The sequence below is a fragment of the Sphaeramia orbicularis genome, chromosome 1 (assembly GCF_902148855.1).
Source record: "Sphaeramia orbicularis chromosome 1, fSphaOr1.1, whole genome shotgun sequence".
Taxonomy (NCBI): domain Eukaryota; kingdom Metazoa; phylum Chordata; class Actinopteri; order Kurtiformes; family Apogonidae; genus Sphaeramia; species Sphaeramia orbicularis.
Window position 1 is genome coordinate 14,050,982 of NC_043957.1, and position 9,281 is coordinate 14,060,262.

General features: G+C 43.2%; 2 long non-coding RNA genes across 2 annotated transcripts; both read right to left on the reverse strand.

Annotated features, from left to right (window-relative positions):
• Nucleotides 1–3,457: 3,457 nt before the first annotated feature.
• On the reverse strand, nt 3,458–4,077 carry LOC115430748 (uncharacterized). Its single transcript, XR_003936983.1, has 4 exons — nt 3,962–4,077; nt 3,762–3,854; nt 3,571–3,672; nt 3,458–3,493 (listed from the first exon to the last, which is right to left on the reverse strand). It is a non-coding gene; the product is annotated as an uncharacterized LOC115430748 (long non-coding RNA).
• A 2,005-nt stretch (nt 4,078–6,082) lies between these two features.
• Nucleotides 6,083–6,612, reverse strand: LOC115430986 (uncharacterized). Its single transcript, XR_003937043.1, has 3 exons — nt 6,568–6,612; nt 6,368–6,477; nt 6,083–6,127 (listed from the first exon to the last, which is right to left on the reverse strand). It is a non-coding gene; the product is annotated as an uncharacterized LOC115430986 (long non-coding RNA).
• Nucleotides 6,613–9,281: the final 2,669 nt, after the last annotated feature.

Sequence of the window (9,281 nt, forward strand, 5' to 3'; positions counted from 1 at the left end):
TTGATATGAAATCGATTTATTTTGCTCAAGCAATTTTAGCTGGGGGCAGCATATGGCACTTCACGGTCCATCACTTCTCGTCACTTGTCGTTTAGAGTCGGCTTCTCATCCCCACTCTACCTGGTAACATGGAGACTAAAGTTGGGAGAAAGCAGAAGAGTCCTGTAAATGAGCTGAAAATTGGTGTACAGTATCTAGAGAAGTGGGGCATCAAAAGTTAGCCGAATTTTTGGGATCGGTGTCACCATTTTTGTGTGACAACTTTGCAAAGTTTCTTTCAAAATTTACCATTACAAAAATTGCTACAGCTCAGACAAACGAGCACTGATTTGACTCAAATTTAAATCAGACGTTTATCTCCCAGGCTAACAACCATTTATTGAAAGAAATTGAAATTTTGCACTATAGTGTCCCCTACAAATGTACATTTACAAAAACGACATCAGTCTAGACATACGAACACCGATGTGGCTCAAATTTGACTCAGACATCTGTCTCCTAAGCCTACACCTACTTGTTAAAACAAATTGAAATTTCGCACTACAGCGTCCCCTACAAGTTTTTTTTTTTTTTTTTTATTAGGCCCGAACCGAGTAAAGCCAGCGCAGGGCCTATTGAGTCTGCAGTGGGCGCATGGGGACAAAATCGCAGGTGACGCGGTCGCCTTTTGCCACTGTCGCCACTCACACACATTCACATTCACGGCACTGAGACCTTTCCGAAGATGTATATAACGTGCACAAATCACATATTTACACCTGCTCAGAATGAATGGGAGTCAATGGGAAACGCCCACTCGGGGTCAGTCACATGTGTGTAAGTTCCCAACACGTGACATCTGACCCCACAGATATGTGGGGGAGCTCGAGAGCTTTCAAATAAGGCCAAATATGTGGTTGCCACAGAAACGACTATATTGTTCTTCCTCAGATTATTATTATTAGGCCCGAGCCGAGTAAAGCCGGCGCAGGGCCTATTGAGTCTGCAGTGGGTGCATGGGGACAAAATCGCCAGTGACGCGGTCGCCTTTCGCCACTGTTGCCACTCTCACACATATTCACATTCACGGCACTGAGACTTTTCCGAAGATGTACGTGACATGTGCACAAATTGCATATTTACACCTGCTTGGAATGAATGGGAGTCAATGGGACACGCCCACTCTGGGTCAGTCATGCGGGTGTAAGTGCACGACACTTGACATCCGACCCAACAGGCATGTGGGGGAGCTCGAGAGCTTTCAAATAAGGTCAAATATGTGGTTGCCACAGAAACGGCTATATTGTTCTTGCTCAGATTATTATTTTTTTTTTTTTTTTTAGGCCCGAGCCGAGTAAAGCCAGCGCAGGGCCTATTGAGTCTGCAGTGGGTGCATGGGGACTAATTCGCCAGTGACACGGTCACCTTTCGCCACTTTTGCCACTCTAACACATATTCACATTCACGACACTGAGACCTTTTCGAAGATGTACATGACATGTGCACAAATCGCATATTTACACCTGCTTAGAATGAATGGGAGTCAATGGGCCATGCCCAGTCGGGGTCAGTCACATGTATGTATATATGTATCTTTGCGCAAAAGAGATTTGTACTTTAATGGGTTATTTTCCATTTGTTTAACAGTCGCAAGTCTAATTTTCCTATGATTTATTTGGGTGCCACTAATAGCCAGTGAAACAGAATGAAAAAAACAGTTACCGTCTTCAACAATTTTCTCATTAAAACATGGAACACCTAAAGGGCCTTTGGTTTTAGGATCTGCTACAGTAACTTTCTCAAACTTATTTTTAAATTTTTGCATAGTGCCCTACAAACACTACCACTAAGTGGACTAAAAACATTTAATTATTTTGGACACCAGTACACTGAACATCTAAGTCAACATCAGTGGCAAAGTGATGTTTTGTTTTTTTTAACTGTCTGTGTGTCTGTGGCTCCAGAAGATGCAACATTAACTTTAACCTTTTACGTTTTAAATACTTCTCACTACCAGCTACAACAACAACACCCGTTATTTCAAACTGTTGTAATTCCATACCATTAAAACACTCAGCCAAGGAACAAAAATGCCTATACAGATTACTAATATTACTGAAGTACAAAACTACACTTTCACCATCAGGATCTACCATCCCTGTGGCACTATGTGAATGTGAATCTACTACAGCATAGCAATCATTTACTTTAATAACTGCACAAGCATTGGCACACAGAGTTAAAAGACATGAGCCGTACTGTGCCAAAATACAATTTAAACCGTCCTCTAAAGTCACCCACACACCCACATTAAGAAAATCATGTGCAACTACATTTACAGCCCCATTAAATGTCTGACCAAAAACAAATTCAAATGGGTGACCATCGATTTCTGCCTTATGTGGTAAGTCAGTAACAAGTAGGAGGTCATGCGCTCCAGTCAAATTCTTATCCCTACGCTCAGTGTACAGCGCATCACCAAGATACAACACCCAGTCCAAATCAGCCTGTTTCCACAAACACACATTCAACACTGAGTGCTTAGCCAATGCCACCAGAGCATACACTGTACACCTCAATACTTAAAACAATCTGCACCCTGATGAAAAGACCCTCTCACACAACTAGGAATATCAAGTAAACGGCTACCACTGTTGCTACCAACTTCCATTTCCTCATCAGAGCTACCAAAAGTCATCTCACTTTCCCCATCACTAACATCACAAACATTAAGGTGGGCACAACAAATGCAAGACTTAGCTTTGTGTCCTCTGTCAGAAGCACTCTCCTTATGGACAGCTGGTGGGATGGTGCAATGAAAAGGCTGGGTAGACTCACGACAGCTGGACTCCTGGATCTACAAGACAAAAACCACCTTTATTGAATGCATGGAAGCCTTTACTAGTCTTAATCCATTTATTTTAGTTATCTAATTCTGGAAATGGTACCTAAAGATTACATACCTCATCCATGAAGACAACACATCTGTCAGGAGTCACCCTCACATCCCCAAACTGAACCTCATCCAGCACCACAACACTGGTAGGTGACATTCCTGGTGCCACCTCCACAACTCCTGGCTCCACCTACAACACAACCAATGATATTTGTACATTAAAAGGCTGACATTTGTTTATGTAAACACACACACACACCAATAACGTATAGTAATTAAACCACTCAAACCTGTTTCTCCTCCATCTCAGACGTGGAAGTGGATGATGAGCTGGGTCTCATCTCCAGCACACCTGCCTTCATCTTGATTAAATAAAAACATCAATCAATTTATAATAATATTTAACAAAAATTTCAACAACTGCCCGAAAAACAAAGACCTACCTGACATTTGGAGCAACGTCTTCTAGAGGCAGCAGGTTTAAAGACAGTCTCTTGCGAGACATCCTCCATCCCAGATGTGGAGCTGGCAGATGAGTGGTGTCTCATTGCCATCTGGGTTGAGGAAGTGGCACTCACTCACTGCCACTGCAACAGAGGAGTTCACCTGTACAACCGCCTATACAACATAAAACATCAGTAAATAATTTGATCCTATATGGCACATAAATATCAGCATTTTAGAAGCACATCAACCTGGTCCTCCTCCATTGCAAAACTGGAAGGTGAGAAGGTTCCCACCTCCATCCCAGGAGAGGAGCTGGGAGGTGACTGGTGGCACGTCACCTCCACAACCGGCTACAGAACAAAGACAATTATAATTTATTTATTTAAAGTCCAGTATGTTTCTGATACAAATACAATTAGATTATCTCCTTTGTACCAACCTTGTGCTCCTACATCCCAGAGGTGGACTTGGAGGTACCAGCAGACTGGCACGTCCTCCGGGCAACAGCTTTCTGACGTCTCGGTGGAGACATCTTAGAAGAAAAAAACAAACAAAAACACAAGTCATTATATTTTAGTCACCTGACACATTATCAAAACTTAACTTTAAAACTGAACAAAATATGCAACATCAATATACCTTCTTTCCTGTAGGAAAGGTAGCAGTACTCAAAACTGAGCCAAGGTGAGATGGAGAAATCTTGTCCATCTCAACCAACATGGCGGGGCTGAACAGAACAGGCGGGAGTGGGATGGAGAAGATGTTCTCCACCTAAGAAAAAAAAGGAGCATTACAGACAAACAATGCACATTAGATCTGGCTATTACTCATATAGGTCGACAAAACTGAACTACTGCTTTACTCTAATAAAAGCAGGATTGTTAAACCCCATGTAAAACCACATACTCTGATTACGGGTGTAGTTATCCAGTGTACACTTAATTAGAGTGGAGCACCAGGATAATGCAATTGGTACAAGGGTACTCCTGCATGTAAACCTATACTCTGATTAAAGCTGGAAGAGGCATTATCAGGACTAAAAAAAAAGAATAGTCATATAATAATAATAATAATAATAATAATAATAATAATAATAATAATAATAATAATAATAATAATACATCCACAAGCTGTTATTTTGTTTTGGTCCAGCATGTGTAGAAATGGAAGTGAATTTTAAGACTAGAACTACAACAATAACTTTTTAGGGAGTATGTATGAAGTAATTCCTACAAAAAAAAAAAAACACCCGCTTTTGGAAGTTTTCAGAGACCTATTACTAAAGAACATTTTTCCTTTTCTATTAATTTGCTTTTATGGGTTTACCTACAAGTTGCTGCATTAATTAGTATTAACACTAAGATTTAGCACTACCAGAAAAACCCCAGACAATGTGAACATTCAACTTTGTTATTTGCATGTCAGTTGAAACAAAAGTTGTCAGACCACTTGACAGACAATACACAAATGAATGTGGTCTGCATGGAAACATAGCAGTTGTAAATTATGTGCATTTAACTCACCTCTGGTTGAACCGGTTGTCGATGGGGTCCCACAGGTGAGCTCTTGGGGCCCCGAGACTGGTTCTTCTACACAAGAAACATAACAAAACATTAATACTATAAACTGCTGCAAAAGAAATTACTAAATAAAAAATAAAATAAAAAAAACAGTGCAAACAAACAAACCAAAAAAATCAAGATAACTACAAGTACAAGTGTCTTACCTTTCTGCCCTGTTCAACATCTGTCCACTCAGAAGGGGGTGGACATGGCACGGGGAGCGATCTGGTACACATCACTCCTGGCGAAACCCTTCTGGTGGCACGGCGAGAAGGGGGAGGAGGCACTGGGGCGGTGGGAGTAGACGCCTCCATCTCCAGCTTCTCCAGCTGATAGTAGCAAGCCTGCCACAACAGCTGAATGAGGACAGCCATCCCATCGCTGTCACTCAGGTGTATCTAAAACACAATTTACAATCAGTTAGCTACCGTCTACAAAACAAAAGAAATGAGTTACATATACAACACTGCACTTACCCCGTCCCAGCTCCACAACTCAGGAGGAGTGAACGGGAAATACCCAGCAGCATGGAAGTAGGGAATTCCTTTAATTGAAAAAAACAGGTAATCACATTAAGACTAATCATGTCAGACTCAACATTATGCTAAAAAATACCAAGGACATATTTATGTCACACCTATGACATACCAACAGAAGCTGCGACACCGTGGTACTCTTGTCTCAGAAGGGTTTTGGAGCTCCACCTTACCAGCAAGACAAGGTGGAAAATCCATGACAATAACCTACAACATAAATTACAATATTAACACATGATCCAAAAAAAACAAATGCACTTCATTAATACCAAAAACATAAAAACAAACCATACCCTCGGCCAGTGGCTTCAGACGTAGTTCAGCAGTTTTCGAAACTCAGATGCAGCATCATCTAAAGTCCTGCTTGAGGTCAAATTATTACAGGGAGCCATAAGACATACCAGGTCAGGCTCTGAGAACAAAAAGAGGATTACTGTCACACATACAGTACTGAAACACATTATCTGAACATAATTCTGTATTTATCACGCAGAAGGGAATCATATGTATTTTGTTCATTAGTAAAGATATTTATTACTATGCCCACCTCTAATGTCAGTGGGCTTTATGTTCTCAAGTTCCCTCTGGATGTCTCTAGCAGAACCTCCCGGAGTCGAGCTTAAGGCAAACGAGAAGCATCCCTGTGGCATAAGAAGGATCCCATCGACAACAGACCTCAAATGTGAGTTCCCAACAATCAGAACAAACTAGAAAAAAAAAGAAGAGAAACATTATTTTACCTGATCAATAGCCTCAAATTTCTTTTTTACTGTTAAAGCAAGTAAGTACATTTTATTTATATAACACTTTTCACAGATCAAATCACAGAGTGGTTTACAATTTAGAATAAAATGTTATAATAGAAGCTTCAAATAAAAAACAAAATCTCATACATACACCAGGATAAAACAAAACAGTAAATTACTCTAAATAAACTCTAAAATTACCTTTTTATCAGGAGACTCAGCAGTAGTGACAAACTTATGTCTCTTTCCAGACACAGAGGTTTCCCACTCAGGTGACTTCTTTACAGAATGTTGAGAACCAGTGCCATGGACTATGAACACAACAAGGATAAAACAACATCAACAAATGGATACAATTTGGTAAACCAGTTAAAATGTGAATAATCAAAAATGTCACATACCGGTGGCAGGCTCAACAATAGTGTCTTGCAGAGGAGGGAGAGAACTACCAAGAAGTTGTTCTGCTCGCCTGCGCTTGGCTGCTAAGGAACAACAGTGACCCTTAGCCCTCGGCATCTGTACAGATAAAAATTGAAGTTACACAACTATAATTAAGTTCATTGTAAAACAGGACTTTATTACAAGAAAATAAGGTCAATATTTGAAATAACACAATAACAAAACCAATCCTCTTAAGCCACAACACCAAATCAGATCTAAAGCAATGACCAAATTTCAATGAAAAAAAATATTGCCATACAAAGTCCATGTAGCAGTGATTGCAAATTTAAAATAAATACATACATACATACATACATACATACATACATACATACATACATACATACATGTTTTTCCCTTTCTGGTCTCTGATTGGCTGAAAGACTTTTTTCCTGTTGTGTGTTGTATGTAGGCCTCTGTGTCCATGTGTTTGTTACACACACAGACTATTCATTTTATTCTGTTTATGTTGCGTCCATATCCCTTAAGATCAGAAATCTGATTTAAAACTTCAAACCCTGTTGTCTGTATCTCACTCTCAATGAGCCATAACATATGTCTAGTCACTGAGTAAAGCATAGTAACGATAATATAATAAGAATCACTTTACTGTCCACAGATATGGAAATGTGTTTTTAGCTTCACATGTAGGTTTTAAATATCACAAGTATACAGAATAAATACACAATATTTTATTACAGTAAAAACATACAATCAACGGTCATATAGGATTTTACTATCACCATAATGAAATTTAAAAAAAAAAAAAAAAAATCAACAGCATAGTGGTATGAAATATAGAAGTACTTCTCTAGCAGAAGATTTTTAGAATAATGAGATTAAGGCGCTTTTTTGGATCATGGAGGGTTTGGTATTCCATACTTTGAATTTGATATTAAATGGATATATTTTTTTTTACATGAGAATTGTCTGAATATTAGTGGACTGCCTTGCAGTGCTCGCCTTGAACTGCCACCTTATCGTGGTGGGGGAGTTTGAGTGCCTGAATGATCCCAGGAGCTATGTTGTCGGGGGCTTTATGCCCCTGGTAGGGTCTCCCAAGGCAAACAGGTCCTGGGTGACGGGCCAGACTAAGAGCAGTTCAGAAGCCCCTATGAAAATGATCCAACAGAAGAATGTGACGTCGCCCGGAATGGTGCAGCCAGGGCCCCACCCTGGAGCCAGGCCTGGGGTTGGGGCTCAAATGCGAGCGCCTGGTGGTCGGGCCTATGCCCACGGGGTCCGGCCAGGCCCAGCCCGAAGGAGCAACGTGGGCCCGCCCTCCGGTGGACTCACCACCCACCGAGGGAATCGTAGGGGCCAGGTGCATTGTGGATTGGGTGGCAGTCGATGGCAGGGAGCCCGACAGCCCGATCCCCGGATGCAGAGTCTAGCTCTTGGGACATGGAATGTCACTTTGCTGGGGGGGAAGGAGCCGGAGCTTATGAGGGAAGTTGAGAGATACCGTCTAGATATAGTGGGGCTCACCTCCACACACAGCTTGGGCTCAGGAACCCAACCCCTCGAAAGGGGCTGGACTCTCCACTTCTCTGGCGTTGCCCGCGGTGAGAGGTGGCGGGATGGTGTGGGCTTGCTTACAGCCCCTCAGCTCAGCCACCATGTGTTGGAGTTCACCCTGGTGAATGAGAGGGTCACGTCCCTACGCCTTCGGGTCGGGGACAGGTGCGTCACTGTTGTTTCGGCCTACGGGCCGAACAGCAGTGCAGGGTACCAGGCCTTCTTGGAGTCCCTGGGAGGGGTGCTGGATGGTGCTCCGACTGGGGACTCCATTGTTCTCCTGGGCGACTTCAATGCCCACGTGGGCAATGACAGTGAGACCTGGAGGGGGGTGATAGGGAGGAACGGCCTCCCTGATCTGAACCCGAGTGGTGTTTTGTTATTGGACTTCTGTGCTAGTCACAGTTTGTCCATAACAAACACCATGTTCGAACACAGGGATGTCCATAAGTGCACTTGGCACCAGGACACCCTAGGCCGGAGGTCGATGATCGACTTCATTGTCGTATCATCAGACCTCCGGCCGCGTGTTTTGGACACTCGGGTGAAGAGAGGGGCAGAGCTGTCAACCGATCACCACCTGGTGGTGAGTTGGATCCACTAGCAAAGGAGGAAACTGGACCGACTCGGCAAGCCCAAACATGCTCTTAGGGTCTGTTGGGAACGTCTGGAAGAGCCCGATGTCAGTTCGGTCTTCAACTCCCACCTCCGGGAGAGCTTTTCCCAGATCCCGGGGGAGGCTGGGGACATTGAGTCTGAGTGGACCATGTTCTCCACCTCCACTGTCGAAGTGGCTGCTCGGAGCTGTGGTCGCAAGGTCTCCGGTGCCTGTCGTGGCGGCAATCCCCGAACCCGGTGGTGGACCCCGGAAGTAAGGGATGCCGTCAAGCTGAAGAAGGAGTCTTATCGGGCCTTGTTGGCCCGTGGGACTCCCGAGGCAGCTGATGGGTACCGGAAGGCCAAGTGTGCTGCAGCCCGAGCGGTTGTGGAGGCAAAAACTCGGGTCTGGGTGGAGTTTGGGGAGGCCATGGAGGAGGACTATCGGTCTGCCTTGAGGAAATTCTGGCAAACTATCCGTCACCTCAGGAGGGGAAAGCATTGCGCCACCAACACTGTTTACAGTGGAAGTGGGGAGCTGTTGACCTTGACTGGGGGT